Raw genomic sequence first — 10,586 nt, forward strand, 5'->3', positions numbered from 1 at the left:
CTGCCCAGTGAGCCAGCCAGGTGCCCCCCCCCGCTAAGACGTTTTTAAATCTGATGTTTCATTATCCTTTTTGTGTCTTGCTTTTAAATATTTTTATTTGTACAATATGACAAGTTTCAGAATCCTTTAAGAATGACTTCATTCAAATTGTTTTCTAAAAGAGAGATTCTGCACTGGGTGTCGTTCATACCGTTCAGAACCACATTTGCCTGAATAAACATTTCGGATGGACTTCGTGTCATCTGGGCCCAAGCGACAGCAAACGATGAAGCAAAACTGTAGAAACTGTCCAACATCTTTTGCGTGAATCAAGTCGATGAATTAGCTGAGCATCTAACAGCTTTGCCTTTGTCTGCTGAGACGGACCGTCCAATAATTCCAATGAAATTCCCATCTGAGCAATGAGACAATTAGATCGATGGAAGAGAATAGAGAGCCAGAAATAGACCCATACAAATATACTCAGCTAATCTTTGACAAAAGAGCAAAGGCATTCAATGGCAAACGAAAGAATAGTCTTTTCAACAAATGCTGCTGGACCAACAGGACATCCACACGCAAAAAAAAAAAAAAAAAAAAAAAAAAAAATCTAGAGGCTCTTGGCTGGCTCAGACCATGCAGCGTGTGATTCTTGATCTCAGGGTTGTAGGTTTGAGCCCCAGTTGGGTGTAGAAATTACTTTAAAAATAAGTTGTAAAAAAAATACAGAAAGAAATAATCTAGACACAAACCTTACACCCTTCACAAAAATTAATTCAAAATGGATTCTAGATCCAAATGCACAATACAAAACTATAGATTTCATAGAAGTTAACACAGGAGGAAACGTAAGTGACTTGGGGTGGGCGATGACTTTTTAGATACGACATCAAAAGCACGATTCATGAAAGAAAAAATTCATGGAAGAGATATTGGACTTCAGTAAAATTACAAACTTCTGTTCTACCAATCTGAGCAGTGGATAGAGCGTGGACAATATTCACGGTTACCAAAGAGTGTTAGCTTCCTTCTCCAGATTTAAATCTGACATTTTGAAGAAGGCAACAAATCCTAGGAACTAACATATGGGCCTACATCTGAATCAGAACAGGAAAAGGGCAGCTTCCCCTTTTCCTCGGGAAATGGAATTATTCCCATCACAAAAAAAGTACAACATGGCTGATACTTTCATAACCAGGAAAATCAACCACAAATTTACCCTTACACTGCTTTGCAGCTGTTTACAACAAGGATTCCAGCCACCTGGCAGCAGGGGTGGAAGGCAGCAACTGAGAGGCCCGGGCTTACTGATCTAGTCAAGCCAAGGAGTTTCCAGAACTTGAGCTCCTACCCAGTCACCTACACGGTGACTGGACAGCCCTCCTGGTAAGTTGGATCTATCCTCATGTCACAAGTAGACATCCTGGCCTCGCAAGTAGATACCCAATCAATGCAGAAACTCCAAACTCACTGTGTAATCACTGGCAGTTACATGAGAATTTCAAAGTTTTTGGCAAATTATATATTTCAACTTATTTGTGTTCTAAGTGGAATTCTATTGAAGAAAAGCATTTAATTTACTACTGAACCACTGATAAAATTAAAAACGATATAATGCTACTGTTGAAAACTATGGTAACAAAAAAACTTGTGGTAACACAACATAAAGTTTACCATTTTAATTTTTTTTTATGTTTACTTATGTATTTTTGAGAAGGAGTGGGGGGCAGGGAGGGACAGAGAGAGAGGGAGAGAGAGAGAATCCCAAGCATACTCCGCAATGTCAGCACGGAGCCCGACACAGGGCTTGAACCCACGAACCATGAGATCATGACCTGAGCCAAAATCAAGACCAACTGAGCCACCCAGGTGCCCCTAAAATTTACCATTTTAAAGTGTACAATTCGGTGGCATTTAGTACATTCACAACATTGTGTGCCCATCACTGCTTTCTAGTTCCAGAACATTTTCATCGCCCTAAGAGGAAACTCCACACCCACTAAGCAGTCCCTCCCCAGGCCCTCTCTTCCCCAGCCCTGGCAACCACTAATCTACTTTCTGTCTCTGGGATTTTTCTTTCTTTTTTTTTTAGTATTTATTTTGAGGTGGCGGGGGGGAGCGGGGGGCAGAGAGAGAGGGAGAGAGAGAATCCCAGCAGGCTCTGTTGTCAGCACGGAGCCAGACGTGGGCTCGATATCATCAACCACGAGCTCATGACCTGAGCCCAAATCAAGAGGCAGATGCTTAACCCACTGAGCCACCAGGCGCCCCTAGGATTGTTCTATTCTGAATGTATCATACAAATGACTCCTACACCACGTGATCTTCTGTGTCTGGCTTCATTCACTTAACCACAATGTCTTCTAGATTTCATCCCTTTTGTAGCATATATCAGTACTTCGTTCCTTTTTGAGGCTGAAAAATAGCCCAATGTATACACAGACCACATTCTGTTTATCCACTCACCAACTGATGGACATTTGGGTACTTTCTTCCTGTTGGCTATTGTGAGCAGTTCTGCTTTAGTCGGCGGGAACAGGTTCTTGTTTGTTTCATTTCTTTTGGTTACATACTTAGGAGTGGAATTGCTGAGTCATCTGGTAGGTCTATGTTTCATTTCTCAAGGAGCCACCAAACTGTTTTCCACGGTGGCTGCACCATTTTACGTTCCCACTAGCCAGGTACCTGGTTCCAGGTCCTCCACATCTTAAGCAACACTTGTCTTCTCGGTGGGGTTTTTGGTTGGTTTTGTTTGTTTGTTTTTGTTACGGCCATCCTAACGGGTGTGGAGTGGTATCTCATTGTAATTTTCAAGACAGAAGGGGCTTTTTGATGATTTCAATCTTTTTAAATGTATTGAAACTTGTTTAATGTAGTGCTATTTTGGAAATGACACGAATCTATTATTTTTTTAATGTGAATTCTTATTATTACAGTATTCTGGGAAATTAAATATTAATAAAGACAATCGGTTCTGAAAAAGGGAATTGTAAACGCTAGTCAATTGTATACCTACACCTCTGTGTGATGCAAAGTCCCATTTTGATATCGTAGCATATATACTTTTTATATCATTTCCTAAAGTACTGCTTCATTTTTTTGAAGACTTTATTTTTAAGTAATCTCTATACCCATCATGGGTCTCAAACCCACAACCTGAGATCAAGAGCCACACGCTCCACAGACTGAGCCATCCAGGTCCCCAGTACTGCTTTATTTTTACTATAAATATCAAGGAGTGAAAATAGCCCTTCATGAGGGCATAGACTTCTGTGAGTCAGACCCGCCTGGGCCTGAACCAAAGTTTTTCTCCCTGCTGTGTGACCTTGGAAAATTACGTAACTTTGCTGAGCTTGCATTTATTTATGTGCCAAATGGGGACAATGATGCAAGGAGTATATATCCTAAGTCAGGATTAGTTGAAATCAGATTATAAAAGGTGGCTGGCAGGGGCGCCTGGGAGGCTCAGTCGGTTGAACATCTGACTTCAGCTCAGGTCATGATCTCACAGTTTATGAGTTCGAGCCCCTCGTGAGGTTCTGTGCCGACAGTGTGGAGCCTGCTTGGGATTCTCTCTCTCCCTTTCTCTCTGCTCCTCCCCTGCTGGCTCGCTCTCTCTCTCTCTCTCTCTCTCTCTCAAAATACATAAATAAACTTTAAAAATAAAAGGACAAACATGGTGTCTGAAGCCAGGAGTTTGATGGCATTCCCTGGGGCATGAGTGCAGATAAAGGGGAGACAAGTGCTCTGAGAACTGAGTTCTGAGACACTCTGACACTTGGAGGTCAAGAGGAAGACACCAGCAAGACTGAGGGGGAAGGGGAGGGAGTGGAGAGCAGGGTTCTGGAAGCCAGGTGAAGCAAGTGTTTCAGGAAGGAGAGAGATTCAGGCAACATCTCAAGAGTGAGTAGCCACTCTGACCTTGGCAGGAGCTCTCTGGCTGGGGTGGAGGGGAAGGAGCCCTGAGGGAATGCTCTAGAAGGGTTGGAGACAAGTACACACGGCGCTTTCGGAGAATTTGGCATAAAGCAGAGCAGAGAAATGGCTGTTGGAGCTGGGCATCCCAAGGAGAGGGCTTGTATTTTTTGCTAAGTATTAGAGATATTTCAGCATGTTTTCAAGTTGTGGTCTTCCTGTCCTTGTGTGCAATACTGTGCCCTTAGAAGAGATTTCCCTGTTCTAGGTGGTTTGGAGCCATTTCTCTAGAAAACATTTTCCCTCTGAGTTATCCAGTCCATTTTTGTCAACGCTGAGAATTTGCCCAGAGTAACGGCTTCCTCTCTAATTGTGGCAGCCAGTTTAAAAGGGAGGTTCCAGGGGCTGGAGTTTTGCACCCCTGCTTTCTGCCTCTTACTGCGTGTGAGGATTAATCACAGCCCTGACGGGAAGGTTTCAGGTCACCACAAGCCTGTGCTTCATCCCGCTCGTTCCCCAGTAAGAGTAGAGGCGCCAGGACAAAGTGGAAATGGCCTTGATGGGGAAGAGAGAGCGACCTGGGCCCCCCTGCAGCTCAGGTCCCATCAGCTGTGTGACCATGAGTATGTCCGGTGGCATCTCTTGGCGTCTGTAAATTAAAGCACCACAACCAGATCTCTAGGTGACCTATCTGTCCCTCAGATTGTGCTTGCTTTCTTGAGAATTTGGCTACGCACTTACAGTTCTTACAATGCACCAATATGATTCGTCCTGCTTGTTCTGGAGACCACGTCCTCCGGGTCCACTGGAGGCGGCTTGCTTCCTGGGCCAGCTGCACAGCTGTCCAGGGCTGGCTTCCTGGGACCCGGGGCTCCCTCTTTCTTGCGGCACATTTTCATTTTGCAAGAATGTCCTGTAATAGATTCCTGAGGATGTGAGCAAGGGAAGGAAAAATTTACCTCTTTGTATATCTGAGTATGTCATTTTGTATTTGACAGTAAATTGAGTAAGTACAGAATTCTACATAGAACATCCCTTTCGTTCAGAATTTTGAAGATACTGCCCCATTGTTTCCTAAGTGCCTGCATTACTTTAGGACAACGTATATCATTCAGGTTCTTGATCCTTTGTATTCCCCCCCCCCAATACTTTTTATTTTTTCTTAATCTTTTCTTTTATCCTTGCGGTTCTGAAATGCCACGATGACGTTCCTTGGTGCAGGTAGTTTTTCGTTCTGTGCCAGGCCCTTTCAATCTGGAGACTAGTATCTCTCAGTTTGGGGCAGTTTTCTTGCATTCTCTCTCCAATGATCACCATCCTTCTGTTTTCCTATTTTCTTTTTCTGGACCTCCAATTAATCCGATTGTGGCCTTTGGATTCGCCCTCTGAATTCCTTACCATTTCTTCCACTTTTCTGTCTCCATGTCTCCATTTCCCTCTCCACGCCCCCCCCCCCCCCATCTTTTGCTAGTTTGTGTGTTTTACTTTCTGGGAGATTTCCCTCATTTTCACCTTCTAATTCTTCTCTTGAATCTTTTATTTCAGTTGACCATTTTTATTTTTGTGAATTCTCTCTCATTGTTTTTGTTTCGTTTTGTTTTGTTTTTTAAAATATCATCCTGAAGCACCTGGGTGGCTCAGTCCGTTAAGCATCTGACTCTTGGTTTCGGCACAGGTAGGTTGGTTGTTCGAGCCTCGAGGAGGAGTAGGGCTCTGTGCTGGCAGGGCGGAGCCTACTTGGGATTCTCTCTCCCTCTCTCTCTGCCCCTTCCCCGCTTGTTCTGTCTCTCAAAATAGATAAACATTTAAAATATAGCATCCTATTCTTATTTATTTAAGTAACCTCTACCCCCAACACAGGGATCTTACAACCCTGAGATCAAGAGTCACGCACTTACAGACTGAGTCAGCCAGGCACCCCAGCATCCTACAGTTGCTTTACGAATTCAACATCATGTTGTATCCAAGGATATTCATTAAAGTGCATTTGAGGTTTTTCTTTGGTTTTCTCCAGGTTTTGTTTTGTTTTGTTTCCTTTTTCTGTCTCTCTGTTGGTTGTTTTATTCTCTTTTATGTCACCACGAAGAACTGAATATCTGATTCAATGCAAGTATCGGTTAAGTCTGGGTATCGGGTACGTGGATTTTTATTCATTTTTCTATACTTTTCTGTATGTTTGAGCGATTTCATATATGTTTCAGGTAGATTGAAAACTTCATGTATGTCCGACTAGGTGACTGGAAACCTTCAGCACAGCATAAGCCACAGCGAGCTGGCCTTTTACGTGGTATGACTCCAAGCGCAGTATTCTCTTGTGCCAGGTTTCCCAGAGCAGATCTTCTCATCTTCTGCCTGGATATCCCCAAATTCTGGGGGAATGGAGGCGAGAAGGCAAGAGTCTGAGGAGCCCATCATTCAAGATGCAGCCGTTCACTGCCCTGCTTTTGACCCTGCACCTCATCCCCACCTTTCCCTATGCCTGGTGCCCTTGAGTCCAGAACCTCTGTCACTCCATTTCTGCAGATAATAAACCTTCAGCTTCCCGGCTGCAAGGGATGATCAGGGACACCTGGGGACCCCATTATTCCTTTTTTTAAAAAAAGATTTCATGGGGGGGGCACCTAGGTGGCGCAGTCAGTCGAGCTTCTGACTTTGGCTCAGGTCATTCGGGAGTTCAAGCCCCGCGTCGGGCTCTCTGCTGTCAGCACAGAGCCTGCTCTGTCCCCCTCTCTCTCCGCCCCTCCCCTGCTGGCTCTCACTCTATCAAAAATAAACAAACATGAAAAAATACATATACTTTATTCTTTTAAGTAATCTCTGCGCCCAACATGGGACTCGAACTCAGAATCCCGAGGTCAAGTGTCGCACATGCTACCGACCAAGCCAGCCAGATGCCCCCCATTATTTCTTATACAGACTCTCTACCTGTCCCGTTCCATCTATGGCCACATGCCTGACATCTCAATGGTACCCGGTGCTCCTAAATCCTGGAATTGGGGATTCAGGGCAAATCTCACTCTTTTTTGGCATTCTTTTCTGAAAACATTGAGGTTGTAACTTCTGCTCTAGGACATTTTAGCTCTGTTCCCCATCTCTCATTTTTAGAAGACTTAGTTCAATATTTGCATAAATGAAACTTTTAATCCTCACAGATGTCACTTGCCTTTGAATATATTTTCTAAATTTGGGTACAAATGACAAAGTGTTACATTAGTTTCAGGTGCACAACACGGTGATTCGAGAAGTCTATACTTATGCTGTGCTCACCACGGGTGTGTAGCTCCCATCTGTCACCATGCGACCCTGTTATAATATCATTGACTATATTCCCTAAGCTGTACCTTTCATTCCCATGACTTATTTATTCCATAACTGGAAGTCTGCATCTCCCACTTAATTTTGTGTGGCTATGTTTACCATAAATTCGACAAGACGGGATCTCACACTGACGGGCTCTGGGAAAATTTCTCACGGACACAATGGAGACATGCAGTTCCCAGAAATGGTCACAAGGTGGCGCGGGGACTCTACATTTAATTTCTAGTTTCTCCGCACTACCCCAGCCAACCGGCAAGAGTTAAAAGTACTGTGAATCTTGGTTAAATCCAGCAGAGGGGAACCAGCAATCTAGGATCTTTCTGCGGAAAGGAGTCTCAGATTACTTTCTGGTCCACCCGCTTTTAGAGACAAGGTAATGGAGATCCACAGGAATCAACCAATCTGTCCTATATCCGGAGGTGGTCAGTCGGAAAAGACCCTAGGCTTGAATTTTAAAATTCTCTTAAAGTCATATTCAGAGTTGCCTTCAAATTGTAATACAAATGTGAGTGCATGAAGGTGGCCGTAGGAACGAGGAGGCCAGTGCAGTCCCTGCGGAATGAGGTGGCCTGAAAGAAACAGAAGTAAAAGTCGCCGGTTCACTTACCCCACGTCCTGAGCTCTTGCCGCAGTGTGCGAAGTGTTGTGAAGACATGAAGGGGACAAGACAGGGTCCCCGCCCTGCAGAGTTTACAGTCTGGTAATGAGCCAACAGGAGACAGTGAACTGCAACCAAGGAAGTCTGCCCCGGGGGAAGGTAGGTCACAAGGGCTCCTCTCAGTATGGAGAAGCAGAAGCCCCTTCCCTGCTCAGGAGCGGGTGCCCTTGCTGGTGGGATTTGGGCTGGCTCTGGAAGAACAGTGGAAGTCAACCCTTCTCAAATTGGAATCTGCTGCGCCTAGGGCTTTTGTTTAGACGCAGATTGTAACTCAGTAAGATTGTGTGTGCTGAGATTCGGCATTTCTCCCAGGCTCCCAGGTGATTCCGGTGTGGCCTACCTGAAGGAACAGCAAGGCTGGAGGCACTGGTTCTTGAACAAAAAACTACTAACACTCCAGTCTCACCTGAGAGATACTGTGTTAATTGGGCTAGGGTGTGACTTTGGCATTGGTATTTTTAAAAGCACTTCCCAGGGGCACCTGGGTGGCCCAGTCAGTTAAGCGTCCGACTTCGGCTCAAGTCACGCTCTCGCAGTTTGTGAGTTCGAGCTCCGCCTTGGGATCTGTGCTGACAGCTCGGAGCCTGGAGCCTGCTTCAGACTCTGTCTCCCTCTCTGTCTGCTCTTCCCCCACTGGCACTCTGCCTCTCTCTCTAAAAAATAAGCATTAAAAAATTAAAAAAAAAAAAAAAGCACTTCCCAGGTGATTCTAATGCAGAGTAAGGTGTGAACATCACTGATGTGGGGGACATTTGTCACTCTTTCTACCCAGCACCTGAAACCCCCCCACCCACACACCTAGAGTCAGAGCCCACCCCCACACTACTGAAGCTAAAATCAAGAGATACCCTTTCCCCCACTTCCCAAACATCGGGGGGCACAAGTGTGCACTTTGGGCTTCACCAACCAACTTAACCATCTCAGACTTTGCAGCAAGAGCCACTGAAAGGAGTGGAGGCTGCACGGTATTGACCTCAGCCAGGATTCTGGCAGTGTTGGCAGCTACATTGTTCCCAGAGGCAGCGGTGACAATTCCTGGGGCACGATGTGCAGCAGCAGGAACTGTCAGACCTTAGCAGACCAATTCTGCTCAGCCTGATTTTGAGCAGGGGACTGGGCTGCACAGCCTCTGAAGTTGCTTCTGTGGTCCCAGAGATTGGGGGCTACCCACTGTAAGTTTAAACCCACACGGAGGCTTTATGATTAAATATAATATACACTTTAAAACACCAGAAAACAAATGCATGGGTTAATGAGTTGCTACAAGGCAAACACCCTTATAAACACCCATGCTAGAAGATTTTGCTGTCCCCGAAACTCACTTATAACTCCTCGCTCCCTGCTAAGAATATCCCTGTCCCGACTTTTAGAGTAATCATTTCATTAATTTTCTTTATAGTATATAACTTCTGTGGTTCCCTAAACACCTTATAGTTTAGTCTTTTCTTTTCCCCTTTCAGTCTTTGATTCACTTAGAATCTCTCTCTCTCTCTCTGCCCCCACTGAAATTTAATGGTTTGAAGAGACTGGATCAGTTGTCTTGTAAAATTTACCGGTCTGGATTTTGTTGATTGATGCAGTTCAGTGTGTTCCTCCGTCCTCAGATTTCCTAGAAACTGGCAGTTGCATCCAAACCAAAGGTTTGATCTGAGGCTTGAGATTTTTTGGTATGGCCTCATCACAGGAAGCACTCTGTTAATGGTCAGAAGTACATGTCTGTCTGTCTCTGTTTTGTTGAATCTCCCTTTGTGATGTTAGCCATTAGTCATTCCTAGATCCATTAATTGATTAGCAGTTTCAAAACAGTAAAATTCTGTTGCTTCTCTCTTCTTTGGTGGAATACTTCTCTGTAGACTAACTTCACCTTGTTTACTATTTATTGAGAAGAAAAATGTTCTCTGTCCTCCTAGGGGCAGTTGTTTGGAAACTTGCAAACTCAACCAAAAGACACATTAGCAAGAGAAAAGCAGATTTTTATTCACTATGTATCTGTGCGTTCACGGAAGAATGTGTCTCTTAGAATTTGGGGTTTATATACCACTTTAATGCAGGATAGGGAAGGGCAGAGAGGCACTTCTAAGGGGACAAATGACTTCTTATGGGGGGAGGGGGAGAAGGGGCACTTAAGTGACTTTTTGGAAAGATAAATGATCCCTTAGGAGGACAGGGGGTAAAATAGTCCTGCGACGATGTATTTGGATGTGATACAAATCTGTCCAAAAGCTGAGTTGCTCCTTAGTGACAAGTGAGTTCTTTTGGGAAGCTATGTTTTTAGGCAGATAAGGGATTTCAGAAACTCAGATACTTTTAAGTTCAAAATAATTTTTAGGCCACAGTGGCTTATTTTGGCCCCTTCACTCTTTTAGTCACCCAGTGATATAGTATGCATGGGGAAATCAAGGTAAATTCTTGATTGTTTTCTTTACCAGGGAGAGGTGTGGTCGGGAGGAGAGCGCTGTTTCCCAAGCAACCTCCAGTAGCGACCAATTAGGGGCGTGTGTGCACATACATGTGTATTACATCATTATGGAAACACAGATTTAACAGTATTTGATGTGTTTGAAATGTCCTCTCTCTGGCCAGAGTGGGCTTCTTCAAGCTGGCATCCAAGCCATACATCCTTATGATGAGGGAGCGTGGGGCAGGCCGAGAGCCAAGTGCAGTTCACAGCAAACCCCGCCCCGTCCTGTCCCCCACCCCAGGTGGGATCTGTGTG

This window comes from Panthera pardus, unplaced genomic scaffold (genome assembly GCF_024362965.1).
Source record: "Panthera pardus isolate Hobbes unplaced genomic scaffold, ASM2436296v1 HiC_scaffold_26, whole genome shotgun sequence".
NCBI classification, from domain to species: Eukaryota; Metazoa; Chordata; class Mammalia; order Carnivora; family Felidae; genus Panthera; species Panthera pardus.